This window comes from Chenopodium quinoa, unplaced genomic scaffold (assembly GCF_001683475.1).
Source record: "Chenopodium quinoa cultivar QQ74 unplaced genomic scaffold, ASM168347v1, whole genome shotgun sequence".
In the NCBI taxonomy this organism is placed as follows: Eukaryota; Viridiplantae; Streptophyta; class Magnoliopsida; order Caryophyllales; family Amaranthaceae; genus Chenopodium; species Chenopodium quinoa.
In genome coordinates this window covers 495,608-511,336 of record NW_018742211.1, presented here as the reverse complement: position 1 = coordinate 511,336, position 15,729 = coordinate 495,608, and positions in this window count along the sequence as shown.

Below are 15,729 nucleotides of genomic sequence, written 5' to 3'. Positions count from 1 at the left end.
ATATTGTTATGCAATAATGTTGTTCAGCTATTGTATTGGTTATTTTATACTCGTAATAATGTAATGTAACTTGTATTGGTTATTTTATACATTTGTAGATAAATACTCTGTAGTATTATATGCTCAATAATTTAGTAGCTATTTTGGGTTAAGCATAAATAAATACTAAAACCGCTTCTTAGCAAGCCACCAATCAAGTAAATACCTCTTGTTAACAAATGATAAATGAGGCCATTACAGCATACCTGCCCTATTACTCCGTTTGAAAGCAATAGTACTTAAACAATGAAACTGATACGAGGACGAACTTGGAAGATTTGATAAATCAACATGAAGAAACATTAGCCCTCAATTTGGACTCAAATCACGCAATTCATGGTCACTTCATGGGTCATCAAAGTAAGGCTACGGTTAGCCTTGTAGCTTTCCTTGGTTTAGCTTGATGTTGGAGTCTTCTTTACTTAGTTATTTTTAGAGTTTGCTTACAAGTTTTTACCTTTCACTTGAAAGGGTTTTTCTTGTTTTAAGCACTTAGGATTTCTAATTCAATTAGGAATTGTTTTAGCTTAATAAATTCCTAAATTGATTAGGACTTGCTTTTAGCCTAGTGAGTTCCTAAGTTAGGAACTCACTAGGCTAAAAACAAGTCCTAATTAACTTAGGAACTCACTAGGCTAAAAACAAGTCCTAATCAATTTAGGAACTTTTTAAGCTAAAACAATTCCTAATTGAATTAGAAATCCTAAGTGCTTAAAACAAGAAAAACTCTTTCAAGTGAAAGGTAAAAACTTGTAAGCAAACTCTAAAAATAACTAAGTAAAGAAGACTCCAACATCAAGCTAAACCAAGGAAGGCTACAAGGCAAACCGTATCCTTACTTTGATGACCCGTGAAGTGGCCATGAATTGCGTGATTTGAGTCCAAATTGAGGGCTAATGTTTTTTCATGTTGATTTATCAAATCTTCCAAGTTCGTCCTCGTATCAGAAACAAATTGCTAATGAGGTAAATGAAATTAAACCTAATTTAACATTCACCCTTCCTCTTGAGTGCAATATTCTCCACTATCACCAGTCCCTCTCCCCAATTCCTCTTCCCCTATGGTTGAAGGAAAAAAAAAAACTCAAATCTATACTCTATATTAAAAGGCGTTCTGTTTAGGGGTTTTTTGTGTCCCTCGGGAGAGTTAAGTCACCAAGACTGTTTCGGGTGTTCGGAGTTCCACCTCCGACGATCAAGTTAGAAAGTGTTCGGAGTGATGTAAAAAGTGCGACAAGTAAAAATAGATCTTCTCGGATTACGAGATCAGGTGATTTCTCTGTTTTCAAGAGAATTGATTGTGTATTATTAATGAACGTGTCCCCAAAATAGGGTAAATCTCCCTATTTAGGGTCATTGAAAAATGTACCCCTATCTAGGTCATTTTGACCTAGATTTGGTGGGTTGCACCGTTTTACGGCTTTCTCGGGAATTGGGCCCTGAAGGCCGCCTTTTTCCCACTGATTAGGAAGGCCACGTGTCAGGGTGATTGGTCATGTTTGGACCTCTCCTAGGATGACACGTGTAAGCTTCTTATTGGCCCACGTGGCTTAGGTATTTTTACCTAAAACATTTGCCCCTCACAAGGGTGACGTGGCGTGCCACGTGGCGCCTGTGACACTTGTCACTCTGGTGTTGATGAACAATTTTGTTTTTTTAATTGTCTGCCTTCTGGGGCAATTTACAAAGATGCCCCTGTATTTTACCCCTCCTATAAATAGTCTTTTAGCCCCCACCCCCTTTTCCCCCTCCTCTTTGACCATTCTGAAAAGTTTAGAGAAAAAGAGAGAAAAATTTTAGAGAGAGATACTCTTATAACCGTCTAAGGCTTTTGTCAATCATTGCTGGATATCAGTGCCTGATACAGTCGTTCTATGCCTGACTTTTTCTTTTCAGAAGCTCTTGAGGTAACCATCTCTCTCCTTCTCAACTCTTTGTTCCTTTTTACCGTCTGAGTATATTGTTTTGAATAATGGATTCACCCACAACACACATGGCACAGCCTAGGACAATAGTCAGCTGGTCACCTGATACGGTTGAGTCTAGGACTAGGGGTACCGTCTCGGGCTGTTTGGTCCACCCCTGCTCTTCTCCGTATCCGACCGTCTGTGTGTCTGTGCAGGACACAATGGCCCAAACTAAGTAGACGACACTCGATCCAGATTATAGGGAAGACGACCTTCTTGAGGTGCCGGTTGACGAGGTACATGACCATTCCCTTAGTGCACCAATCACTCCGACTGACGATATCTTAGAAGAGTTAGATCACGGAGACGGCGAAGAGGCCGTTCAACGATCTAGCTCTGATGGGTCGAGCTCACTGCAAGCAAAGGCCGACAGTGAGGAGGATGAGGCGTCCTCATGGCCGGCTCGTTCCAACCCTCTTGAGACACATATGTCCGCCAGGAATAAGGTTACCCTAGAGTCGAGCTTTACAACCTTTTTAGACAATTACCCACTAGGGATAGATGGGAAATAATCGTGCCGCCTAAATAGGGGACAGTTGTTTGGGAGGACAATCTTGACCACGCTGACAATTATTTCGGTTGCTACGAGGCGGCATTTAAAGCTGGCCTCCGCTTCCCTCTCGATGAAGGAATACATGCCATATTAAGGGGCTATGACATAGGCGTATGGCAGCTCACCCCTAATTTACGGGTGAACGTGCTCAGCTATATCGCCGCCTGTGATTTTCAAAACATAAATCCCCACTGAGAGGCTTTCGCCCACATGCACTATTTAAGCCGTGCCCAGGCGGCTGGAGGACGTGGTATACTTTGACCACATATTCGGAGTATTTGATGACACTTGACAAGCCATCAAAGTGGACCAATTGGAAGAGAAAATTATATTTGGTTTCCTCTTCCAGCAGACGTCAAAATCATTTCCTCCGCCGGTATAATAAAAAGCCAGATCCCTTGGGGAAGAAGTGTGCCCTGCCGCATGTCCCTGAGGAGGGTTGGGCACAGATACTAGAGCCGGAAATTTTTTAAGACAACTACCATGCCTTTGGATGATGGCACAGAAATAATTGTACCCAAGAATTGGGCACCTCATCCGGATTGGCTTAAGGACGAGGCATTCCTCTCCGTCTGTGGCCTTAGTACTATATTTGAGAGATGTATGTTGACCACCTAACCGGCACCTTAATGCCGCTTCTATTGTTTAATGTAAATTATTTGAGTTTGTCTAACCAGCCGGTTATTATTATGCAGAAAAAGCTTTAACAATATGGTTGTTGCCAAAAAGACGCCTACCAAGTCCACAGCTGAGATTAGGAAGGCACAGCTAGAGAAAAAGCAGGCCCAGCTAGCGGCCAAAAATGACGGGGTAAGCTCCACCTGCCCCCCTTTTTGACATGTAGTGCATCTATTTATCATACTGAGACGACGTATCACCGGCTGTAACCCATGTGTTCCACTTTCAGGGTGGAAGCAAGAAAATTCCAAAATCCATCATAAAGATGCTTAAGCGGAAGCCTGAGGAGTCTACCATAGGCTCCTCCAAGGCTAGAAAAGCGCAGCCAACCCAAACGACATCCTACTTACCGCCTGGAGGAGACCGACCCACTTCAGTAGGCAATAACCTTAAAGATTTTGGCCTGAGTGTAGACTTGGTCGGCAAAGAGTCGGGCGTCCCAAAGGCGCCAAAGAGTGGCGTGCCACTCGATGCTGCATATGGTTCTGTAGTGGCTGGGGATGACCAGACCCTTTTGCCAGATCCTCAAGATATGATTGACTGCGTTGAACCCCCATGGTCGCTTGGGCCTATACGAGTCAAATATCAGGTTGCACAGTCAGGAGATTCATCCAGCAGCTGGCACAATATAGGTGCCGCTTATGCTACTATCTCACAACATCCTTTTTGTGGTGCAGATGCCTCTCCTAGATGGCCGGACCTCCAGCAATACTACAAACGGATGCCGAGGTGAATCACCCGGTCCGAAAAGGAGTTAATTCCTGGGTTGCATCAAGTTAACCTTAAACGCATCACCGCCTTGCTGGTTGAGGTAACTTATCTTTAATTTTCTCAAATACCTGTTTTTTTTTTAGAATACCGGCTAATCCCTATTCTTTAATGCCTGTGCTTTTGCAAGCAATGCTTAGGGTGGATGGGCTAAAGACTCCGATTAGTAGAAAGCAAGAGGAGGTAAGAGATGCCTGATGCGGGGTGAATTCAGAACCGAACTAGAGGCGGGCAGGTGTAATACTCCGTATTTTTATAATATTTATATATATATGTATATAAATTATTTATTTTATTTATTTTTATAAATTAAAATGATTCATTTCATTTAAAAAGAAATTAATTATTTAAATATTATGTAAGTGTGCATAAAATAATATGAGTCATTAGTTAGTTTATGTTTCGAGGTTTTTTGATGTTTCCCGCGGGAGAGTTACAACACCGAGACTGACCTCCGGCTGCCTGTACCTACAAAACAACGAAGAATCCCGAGAGAGTTATGCCTCCGACAATCAAGTTAGAACGTGTATGAGGAGTATAGTGCGGAAATGGTAAATACTTCTATCTGATTCAAAGAGAATTCTGCAATGAATATTGCTCGGTTTTTGTGTGGATTGAATGTGTATTCAATGTTGTTTTTTTATAAATGAGGATGGTTCCTCTATTTATAGGGAAGGGGACCAATTCTCCTTCTAGGGTTTTAGTGACACGTGTCAGTAGAGGGTTGGATCCCTTTGGGCCTCTCTAAGGCTGACACGTGTCAGCAGGCTATTGGGACACATGTTGTATTAATAGTGGTCCATGTGTTAGGGGTATTTTTACCCCCAAACATTAGCCCCTTGAAAGGAGTAATCTCTCTTTTAAGAGGGATTGCTCCTTTCGAATACGAGACCCTTAAGCCTCTTTGGTCGGCATTTGTCTAGTTTAATTGGGGAAAAATTTGATTGACTTGGAAAATTTGATACCTTGAATGGTATGACATTTTCCGAGTTAATCAAATCATAATAATGATTGCCGCTGAACTAGACAGATGTCTACTATTATTGCTTTTAGCCCCACTATGCTGATAGCCCCAAATTAGGCAGACTATCGACCATCAAGTGGGGGTTAGCGCGCAATATTATCTGACCATTGGCCTCTATTTGATCATCAGGCCATTGGCCTTCACTTGATCATTCGAGTGCATAACCGTTTGGGGTGCTTTTAAGCACCGCTGGTTATGGCATGACCAAGATTTCATGTGCCGTCTGTACCATCTGGTAGTAAGGGCAACTGTATTTTTCTGCTCAGAGTACCAGCTTTATTACCTTGAGGTAAAGCCCGGGGGTACCGCTTTGCAGAAAAGACCGGTTGTACTGTTTTGCAGTGAAGAACCGATTGTATCTTGGTTACAATGGATCATTCAAACAGTCGTGAGTTATCTTTAACCTTAGCCGGTTAAATCCGTTTGAGTTATGACCGCTAGAACAATGTACCACCCCAAATGGGAGATGCTAAATGGGTGTCGTCGGACGCCTGTTGGAGCAGTAAATTGTTTTATTTTAATAAGATCATCCGGCCATTGGCCTTCATTTGATCATTCCGGCTATTGGCCTCAATTTGATCATCCGGCCATTGGCCTTCGCTTGATCATTCCGGCCATTGACCTCAATTGGATCATCCAGCCGTTGGCCTTCGCTTGATCGCAGAGCAATGTACCACCCAAATGGGAGATGCTCTCTGCGACGAATTCACCCGAATGGGCGTCGCCGGACGACTGCTGGAGCAGACGGATTGTTTAATTTAATTTGATCATCCGGCCATTGGCCTTAATAGGATCATCCGGCCATTGGCCTTCGCTTGATCGCGAGAAAAATGTACCACTCGGAAGGGAGATGTTCTCTTCGACGAATTCACCCCAAATGGGCATCATCGGACGCCTCCTCCGGCTGGAGTAGACAGGTTGTTTTATTTTAATAAGATCATCCGGCCATTGGCCTTCGTTTGATCATTCCGACCATTGGCCTCAATTTGATCATCCGGCCATTGGCCTTCGCTTGATCATTCTGGCCATTGGCCTCAATTGGATCATCCGGCCGTTGGCCTTCGCTTGATCGCAGAGCAATGTACCACCCAAATGGGAGATGCTCTCTGCGACGGATTCACCCGAATGGGCGTCGCCGGACGCCTGATGGAGCAGACGAATTGTTTTATTTTAAATTGATCATCCGGCCATTGGCCTTCGTTTGATCATTCCGGCCATTGGCCTTAATGGGATCATCCGGCCATTGGCCTTCGCTTGATCGCTAGAACAATGTATCACCCGGAAGGGAGATGTTCTCTTCGACAAATTCACCTTAAATGGGCGTTGCCGGACGCTTGCTGGAGCAGACGAATTGTTTTATTTTAAATTGATCATCCGGCCATTGGCCTTCGTTTGATCATTCCGACCATTGGCCTTAATGGGATCATCTGGCCATTGGCCTCAATTTGATTGTTCTTCCGATGGAGGATTTGTCAATATGCTGGATGGCATTGAAATGCCTCCTGCTGATTCATGATACCAAGCTCTTCAAATGGTGACATACGGTCATCGGACGCCAAGCAACCGAGCTCGAGAAACGAATTTTCTCTCAGCTTATACAGATGGCTCTCCATTGAGATGCCTCCTGCCTTGGACACTACTCAGTGCCGGGGGGCTATACCAGGCGGTCATTCTATCATGCCGCTTGATTTAGATTCAACTTCAAGTGCTAGGAGGTTGCCAACCCATATACATGTAGCAAGGCTCCAAGCAACATACACTCGGAAAGAGAGCAAGAATTGCTGAGGTACCCAGGCGATTCCCTGAAGCCTTACTTGATGATACCCCAGACGGCTGATTTGAGCGGCTAGGCTTCAACCCCTATATATGCAACCTGTTTCATTGGAGTATGATCATGTTGTTGTAGAGTATGCAACCACAGGCGGTTGGAATGGTGAGACACATGCGACCCTCATCCAGTTTCTCCATGGCTCGGCTTGATGAACAACACTTGTGCTGGCAACACTTATACATGAGGCAACACTTATACAGGAGACAAGACTTATACAGGAGGCAAGACTTCAAACTCTACCAACGCAGAAAGGCATCCAACCCCACACTCGGCCATTACCCATGGCATCTCATGAGGTTGCATTGACCCATATACATACGACCATCCATGCGGCCAATTCGATTTGCTTCGAAGAGACGCTTGTGCTTACACTTGGAGGCCGCCTCATGATAAGGCCGACTGTTTCGAATACTCAGCTTTAAAGACTTGTGATAATGCCGGCTTTTTTTTTTACACTGATTAAAATAATCATGATAATGATTTAATCAATGATAAGGATAACTATAATAATGACCAACCATTTTCTAAACAATGATTTGATCAATATTAAAATGATCATAATGATGATCAATCATTTTTAAATAATGATTTGATCAACTCACTATTTTAATCAAGCTATAAACGCATCATGAGTATCATGATAACCAAGCTACAAACGCAGCTCGCAACATGCATACGTAGCCGGACTCTATGGTGTAACACAAGCGTTGCCCACCCGGTTTCATGAGCTAGACCTCAACCACACATACACATCCGGAGGTGAGGTAAGGCGTGGCCGGCTGCTTTGCTAATGTTGAGCTCTCGTGACGCCTTTTGAGAAAGCCCTCAAACTTTGCTCACGCATATACAATCATGAATTCATGGCTTCACTCTTGCATGCGCAACCGAATTAGTCTAATTGCCTTAGGCAATTTGTTCCTTCGTGGCTGCTTGGCCTACGCACAGCCGGCTAACATTGATCATGGTTGCTTTGAACAAACACCCACAGCTGGTCATGGCCCTTGAAAAAACACCCACAGCCGGACATGGGGCTAGAGCTAACAAGCCCTTGGCTCTTGCTTGAGCTATTGGGACGTTTGACTTGCTTGAGCTGACCGTGGCATTGAGTTTCATACACCACAACCGGTTTTATACACAGCCGAAGGAGATGGCTAGCCGCCTGGTTGGAAATGAGAAAATTTCCCCCTGGCCAACTGTTGGGCTTGCTAGGGGCATCACATTACTCGCACTCAAAGCCGGCTGCTGCCTGGTCAGGGGCTGGTTGCTTGAAATGCCGGCTGAGCCTTGCGACAAACGCAAAAAGCAGTTGTAGCTACTGTACATACAACCGGCCAAATGTCGGCTGACCCTATTGATAAGAATGAGTGGCAGCAGCTCTAGCACTTACATCCGGGTTATACGTGCCGAGTGCGTTTTTAGAGCTGGCGCTTGGTTATAACTGGCTTTGTTCTTCACTTCACAACACATTCGACTTCTTGTAAGTTCCGGCTGAGGTTTTAAAGTTGAGGGAAGGCTCATTTATAGTGCCTCTTGCATGCGTTCACTTGTATATACATAACCGACATTCATGTTTGATATACACAATTGGTTTGGGGCTTCCTTCGTTGCCATGGTGAGTGAAATGTTGCCGGCTGTATGCTCTCCAAATAAAGGCCGCTTGCTATATTCATACGGCTGCCGTTTGTATATGCTAGTACATGGGGAGCTAGGCATGGGTGGTGCCGGATGACACCATTAATTTATCCAAGGTACTTGGCCGGCTGCCTATTCTCAAATTAAGCCCCTACTTATGCATGAAAGGCTCTTCTATGATTGTCGCATGAGGTATCGACATGGAATCATTGTCATATCTGGGAATCAACGTGTGCTGACTTGCATACACACAACCGGTGAATGCTGGTTGTAAGATTAGAGCTGCCGCCTAACTAGTTGCTTGGGCACTGCACTTCTTTTTGTCGTGTGCTTGTGGTCTTCCAACCACTTGATGCCGGCTGATCCCACTAATGATGAAAATATTAAGAGCCACCTTTGCCACGCATGACCATGCCGCTTGTTTTCTAATCTCGAGGCTTGGGAGCGTAGCACCCCAGCCGGATAGCTCACAGCTCCTAACATATGCTTACAACCGCCTTGTAGCCATGTGCCGCCTAGCTTAATTTAGAGAATGAGCTTTCAATTGGTTCTAGGCGATCAACGAAGCGAGACGGTCTTCCATGGAGTGCCACCTCTCTGCCAGCCGCATGTATAATTCAGCCAGCCAGCACCGCCTGACCCTATTGAAAACAATAGCAATCATTTCGACTTTTGGCAAGGGTAGCAAGTGCCGAATGCATGGTGGCTGTGATGGTGCCGCTTGACTTGTGCTCATGCAAGGGGAGCTTTCTTTTTAATGGTGAGTAAAGAAGACGGACGAAGCACAAGCATTACATGCGGGATGCCATTCGTATGATCCCCAACCGGACTTCTACGCAATTGCATACAACCGAGGTGTATTCACTTTGCTTATAATCAATCGGTTTAAATGGCACGACTCATGCGTGCTAATGACGGCTGACCCCTTTTCTATTAGGAGCTCAAAAACCCACACTCATGGCCGATATACATAACCGGGGGTGGTGCCTAGTGCCGGCTGTTTTCTTGGTGTTTTCTCATGCCGTATGAACCTTGCGACAACCGCAAAGAGCAGTTGTGGCTGCTGCATATACAACCGGCAAGCTCCGCCTGACCCCCATTGATAAGAGCGTAGCGTAGCAGCAGCTCTAGCACTCACAGTCGTGCCTCTTCGTGCCGGGTGTGTTGAGTGGGGTTGTTCATGCATGGCTACCATGCACTACTCATGTAATAAGTATAAATATATACATAATGGGAGTTAGGCGGACTGACTCTTGCAATTGCAATAAATTAATTTTTTTATTTTTAAAAATCATAATAATGATATGATAGTAAGAATAGCTTACAACCTTGACCGGCTAACCCTTGACATACGGTCATGTGATGCTTGTAGCACTTGACACTCGGCCTTATGACGTCTGTTGTACTAGACAGCCGGCCTAACGACGCCTGTGGTATTTGGCCGCCTAGCCGGATGCTCGGAGGATGATATCATGCCGGCTGTAGGTGCTTGAGATAACTAACCCTTAGCTCTTGCATTCAACGCTCATGCGCCTATGCCTGTTGTGTTGTTTAGTAGCTGGATGCCGGTTGTACCCATTGGATGTCATGCTAGTTGCATGTTGCTTATCCCACACATGCATAGCCGGATAAATGGTTAAAGCAGGTCGGCTGCTTATGATGCCGCCTGCATATAGCTGGGTTTGAAAATACCAACTTCCTTTAGTCGTCATAGATATTGCTCGTATGCCAACATGCCTGAGCATGCCAGCTAACTGAGAGGCTACTTGGTGGCATGATGCCGCCTGTCTAAGAATGGGACAAGTATGGCCTCATGATGCCTGTAGCATTAGACCTTTGGCCTCATGGTGCCTGCTGTTCTTGATAGTTGGCTTTTGCAGACGGAGCTGCTAGTCCTAATGGACATTTTTGCCGCCTGACCCCTGAAAAGGGGCCGGGTGCATACATGATTGTCCACACGGTACATATGGCTGCTGAAGCGCATACTGTGTCGAATGGATTATGAGGGCCAGAAGGGACGGCCAAGCCGCCTGACTAACCCCCTCAGTTTGTTTGTGAATGCCTCATTGAGGTATTTTAGAAGCAGTTTGGGTAGGTCGACGTTTAAGCCGGCTTAGACATTTAGGATAGGGGGAGGCACTCGGTCTTTGACCTCGATCGTAGGCCGCCTCCTATCAGCAGGCCATACAGACTGTTGTGAAGCCATCTCGGTGGTACTGTCCCCACAGACGGCGCCAATGTTTCGGGGTTTTTTGATGTGTCTCCGGCTGCCTGTACCTGCAAAACAACGGAGACTCCCGGGGGAGTTCCGCCTCCGACGATCAAGTTAGAACGTGTATGAGGAGTATAGTGCGGAAATGGTAAATACTTCTCTCTGATTCAGAGAGAATTCTGCAATGAATATTGCTCGGTTTTTGTGCGGATTGAATGTGTATTCAATTTTGTTTTTTATAAATGAGGATGGTTCCTCTATTTATAGGGAAGGGGACCAGTTCTCTTTCTAGGATTTTGGTGACACGTGTCAGTGGAGGGTTGGATCCCTTTGGGCCTCTCTAAGGCTGACACGTGTCAGCAGGCTATGGGGGACACGTGTTGCATTAACAGGGGTCCATGTGTTAGGGGTGTTTCGGGGGTTTTTGGAGTCCCTCGGGAGAGTTACAATTCTGGGAATGCGCGTCTAACGTCTGTACCTGTAGAACCACGAAACTCCGGTTGGGGGGAGTTCCGCCTCCGACGATTAAGTTAGTATGTCTCCGGATGTAGAAAAGTGCGGAAAGTAAATGGGTTTTTTCTCTCTAACTCAGAGAGATTCCGCAATTAATATTGATCGGTTTGTGTTTTTATTTTTCTGAATGTTCAATAAATGAGGAGTTTCCTTTGTTTATAGCATATGAGGATCTGTTCCCCCATTAGGGTTACAATGCCACGTGTCAGCATTCGATAGGATCCTAGTGGGCCTTTGAAGGGCTGCCATGTGTCAGCACGGTATTGGGCCACGTGGCATAGGGGGGGGGATTTACCCCAAACATTTGCCCCTCACAGGTGTGACGTGGCTTGCCAAGTGGCGCCTGTGACACGTGTCACATTCCGGGAAGGTGACGGTTCGTCTCCTTCCCTCCATTTTTTTTTTTGAATTCGAATTTGAATTGGAGGGGGAGGTGACGGTTCGCCTTCTGCCCCCCTCCTATAAATTGGAGGCCTCCTTCTCACATTTGTTACTTTGCGATTTTCACAAAAATTACTTGAGAGAAAAAAAAAAGCTCAGACACTGGCTGCTCATTCCTGTAACTAGCTTCTTCCTTTAGACGCATCCGGATACCGGTTGAGTACTTCTTTGACCCTTTCTAAGGTACCGTCTGACTCAGTCTTTCTTCTTGATTGTAATAGAACCACAGCCGGTCTTACACCGTCTGGGGCACTTTTAAGCAATTCATTTCACATATTGCATTCTATAGACCCACAGTCGGTAATATACCGCCTGGGGCGTCTTCAAACAATAGTCTTCAAAAACTACATTTCATAGACCCACAGCCGGAAATATTCTGTCTGGGGTATCTTCAAACAATTGGCCTCAAAGATTGCATTCAATAGACCCACATTCGGAAATATTCCGTCTGGGGCATCTTCAAACAATTGTTCTTCAAAACTTGCATTCAACAGACCCACAACCGAAAATATTCCGCCTGGGGTATTTTTGAGCAATCTTCATAATTTGCTTTCTATAGACCCACAGCCGGCCTTGTGCCGTCTTGGGCATCTTCAAGCAATTATTTTCTTTTTTTTTATTTGCATTCATAAGACCCTCAGCCGGCCTTGTGCCGTCTGGGGTTTCATTTTCAAAAAGGCACTCTATAGATACCATATGGGGTATCTTTGAGCCATCTTCATAAACTGCTTTCTATTGATACCGCCTGGGGTATCTTTGAGCAATTTTCAAAAAGGCACTTTATAGATACCGTCTGGGGTATTCTTGAGCCATCTTCATAAACTGCTTTCTGTAGATACCGCCTGGGGTATCTTTGAGCAATTCTCTTTCAAAATGCATGACCATCTGCTTTCTTTGTAACTTTCTAAACAACCACAGCCGGACCTTTCCGTCTGTGGTATCTTTGGGTGATTTTCTTTGCAAACGTCTGACCGTTTTGTTTTGCATTTCAGCTTTCAAAACATACAAAACCGAAATCTTCTGCTTGTGGCCTCTGCAAGCCACATTTGGAGATAACGGTCTTCTACGAACTTCTTCACAACTTCAAAGTATCGCCTCTGCCCTTCGCAACTTTTTGAGTTTTTCCCGGTTGTATAGGTTAGAGAATAATGGACTCTCCCAACACACACACAGCACGACCTAGGCCAGATGTCAACCGTTCACCGGATACGACTGAGTCAAGGACTGGGGATGCCGTCTAGGGGTGTTTGGACCACCCTTATGCTGCTAGGAATCCGACTGTCTCTGTTCATGTGCAGGACAGAATGGCTCGGACAAGGAAAACGGCTGTTGACCCCGAGTACCAGTCATATGATTCAGCCGGAACTCCGGTTGAGGATGCTCCTTTTGACTAGCACACCCGGAGATGAGATACTAGAAGGGCCCGGGAGCTCAGGCTGTGAGGAAGCCGTCCAACAATCGGACTCTACTGAGTCTACAATGACGCCGGATGCCCCCCAAGACGATGAGGAGGCCTATAACTGGCCATCAGCAAATAACCCAACAGAGGCGCACATGAGCGCCTGGGATGTGGTGACATTAAATGCAACCCTCCCGGCTTTCTTGGAGAAGCGCCTTATAGGGGCTAGATGAGAGGTCGGTGTCCCGCTTGCAGATGTAATCGTTGTCTAGGATGACGACCTGGAACACGCCGATAACTATTTCGGCTGCTATGAGGCGGCATTCAAAGCCGGCCTCCGGTTTCCCCTCTACAAAACAATCAAAGCCATTCTAAGGGGTTACGACCTTGGCGTCTGGTAGCTCACACCCAACTCTTGGGTGAATATTTTGGGATATAATGCGGCCTGCGAGATGCAGGACGTGATGCCTAGCTAGGAGGCGTTCGCGCACATGCACTACCTAAGCCGTGCCCTAGGCAGCTGGAATGCGTGGTACACACTGACCACGCATTCGGAGTACATGATGACTTTGGAGAAGCCCTTCAAATCGACTAGCTCGAAGAGCAAGTTTTATTTCGTCTCTTCCCGATCTACGACTGCGAATCACCGGTTGCGCCGGTACAATAAGAACCCGGCTCTATTGGGAAAGAAATGCGCCCTCCCCAAGATACCGGCTGAGTCTTAGGATGAAATTATGGAGCCGGGGCTTTTTAAGAAGACTACGATGCCACTAGATGATGGGACACAAATCATTGTCCCCAAATTCTAGGTCCCTCATCCGGACTGGTTCAAAGACGAGGCGTTCCTTTCCGCCTGCGGTCTTAGCACCTTTTGGGACAAACGTATGTTTACTGCTTATTCGGTGTATTATGCCGCCTATATGGTGTTTGAATGCTCTTAACATTTTTCTTTACTATTTTGCATAGAAAGGACTTAAGATGACTCCTCTAGAGAAAACGCCGGCTAAGTCAGCCGCTGAAATTAGGAAGGAGCAACTTGAGCAGAAGAGGGCCCAACTTGCTGCTAGAGGTGGCGGGGTAAGCACCGGCTGATATTTTACCGTCTGTATGTCTTGCAAACAATCTTGATTCTAACTTGTTGCTTTGCTATCTTTTGCAGACGGGGAGCCAGAACGATCCTTATTCCTTGAGGCAGTTGGTGAAGAGACCGGGGGAGGAACTCCCCCCACCTGCTTCACAAAGGCGGAGGGTCCCAAGTGGTCCCGCGCTAACCTCAGCCGGTAGAACACCGGCTCCTGATAGACCCACAACCACAGGCAAAAGTCTCCAAATCCTGGGTTTGAGCTCAGGACCAGCTTAGGCCGGATCTAAGGAGCCTGAGGTTCCTTCTGGCCGGGTGCTTGCTGTAGCATCCGGCTCTAATGCGACTGGGGGTGGTCTCACCCCTCAGCCTGAAGCCCAAGGTATGGATTTCACTTTTGACCCCCCCTGGCCGCTTGGGCCTGTTCGAGTTAAGTCCCAAGCTTCTCAGTCGAGGGATTCTTCCAGCAGCCGACTGAATATAGGAGCCGCTTATGCCCAACACATAACACATATATCTAATGATGTAGATGTTGTTTCTCGTTGGCCGGATATGCAAAGCTACGCCAAGAGAATGCTAAGGACCATCACCCGGTCCGAGAAAGAAGTAGTTCCGGGTATCAACTAGGTCAACATTGACTGCATCACCTCACTGCTGGCTAAGGTAATATACCGGTTGGGGTAATTTTAGGTAATTTTGCTGATATACCGGATGGCCTACTTTTGGGCAATTTTGCAAATTGCCGGTTGTGATATAACTGAACTAACTTCTTTTCCGGCTGACTTTGTAGGTGATGTTGAGGGTTGACGGGATGAAAGCTCCCTTGCGGAAGAAGCAAGAGGAGGTAAGGGATGCCCAGAGAAGGGCAGCCGAATTAATTGATGTCTTTCAATATAACTCCCTAATGCATGAAATCCAAACTAAAGCCCGGGAGATGAAATAGGAGGAACTCATCCGGGAGCTGACAGCTGCTGCTGACACAGCCAACAAGAAGGCGGCTGACTGCGAACTCTAAGTTAACCAACTCAAGGCAGACGTCAAGGCCTTGGGGGAGGCTGACAAGGAGAATACTAGGCTGAAAGCTGAGGTCACCCGGTTGAAGGACGAGCTGGTTAAGGCCAAGAAGGAGCATCTGAACCAGCTGTCGGCTGAACAGAACCGACTGGTTACCGAGAATGAGCGTGATTGTGAAGCACGCATGAAGATGGCATGGTCCATGATCCACCTGGACACCGAATATTCTTTCTTCGACTTGAGGTACAAATACGCAATAGAGGTATTTGATGCTCAAGTTCTCGTGATTGAGCAGCCGGCGCCCTTCGAGGAGTGGGCTGGCTTAGAGGATGAGCAGGCAGAAGAAGAGGTGTCGGGTGGGGCCGGAGAAGCCCAACCTCAGCAGACCCAAGATGCACCTATTGCCGGTCAGGACTAGCAGTCAGAACAACAGCAGCAGCAACAATAGCTCAATTATTTTTTCAACTCCTACTTTCATCCGGCCTGCGAGCCGTGTAATTTTGTATCATTTTCTCCGAACAGGGGTCCGGCTAACATTTGACTTGAAATATTTATATATATATGCCGACTGTGTCGGT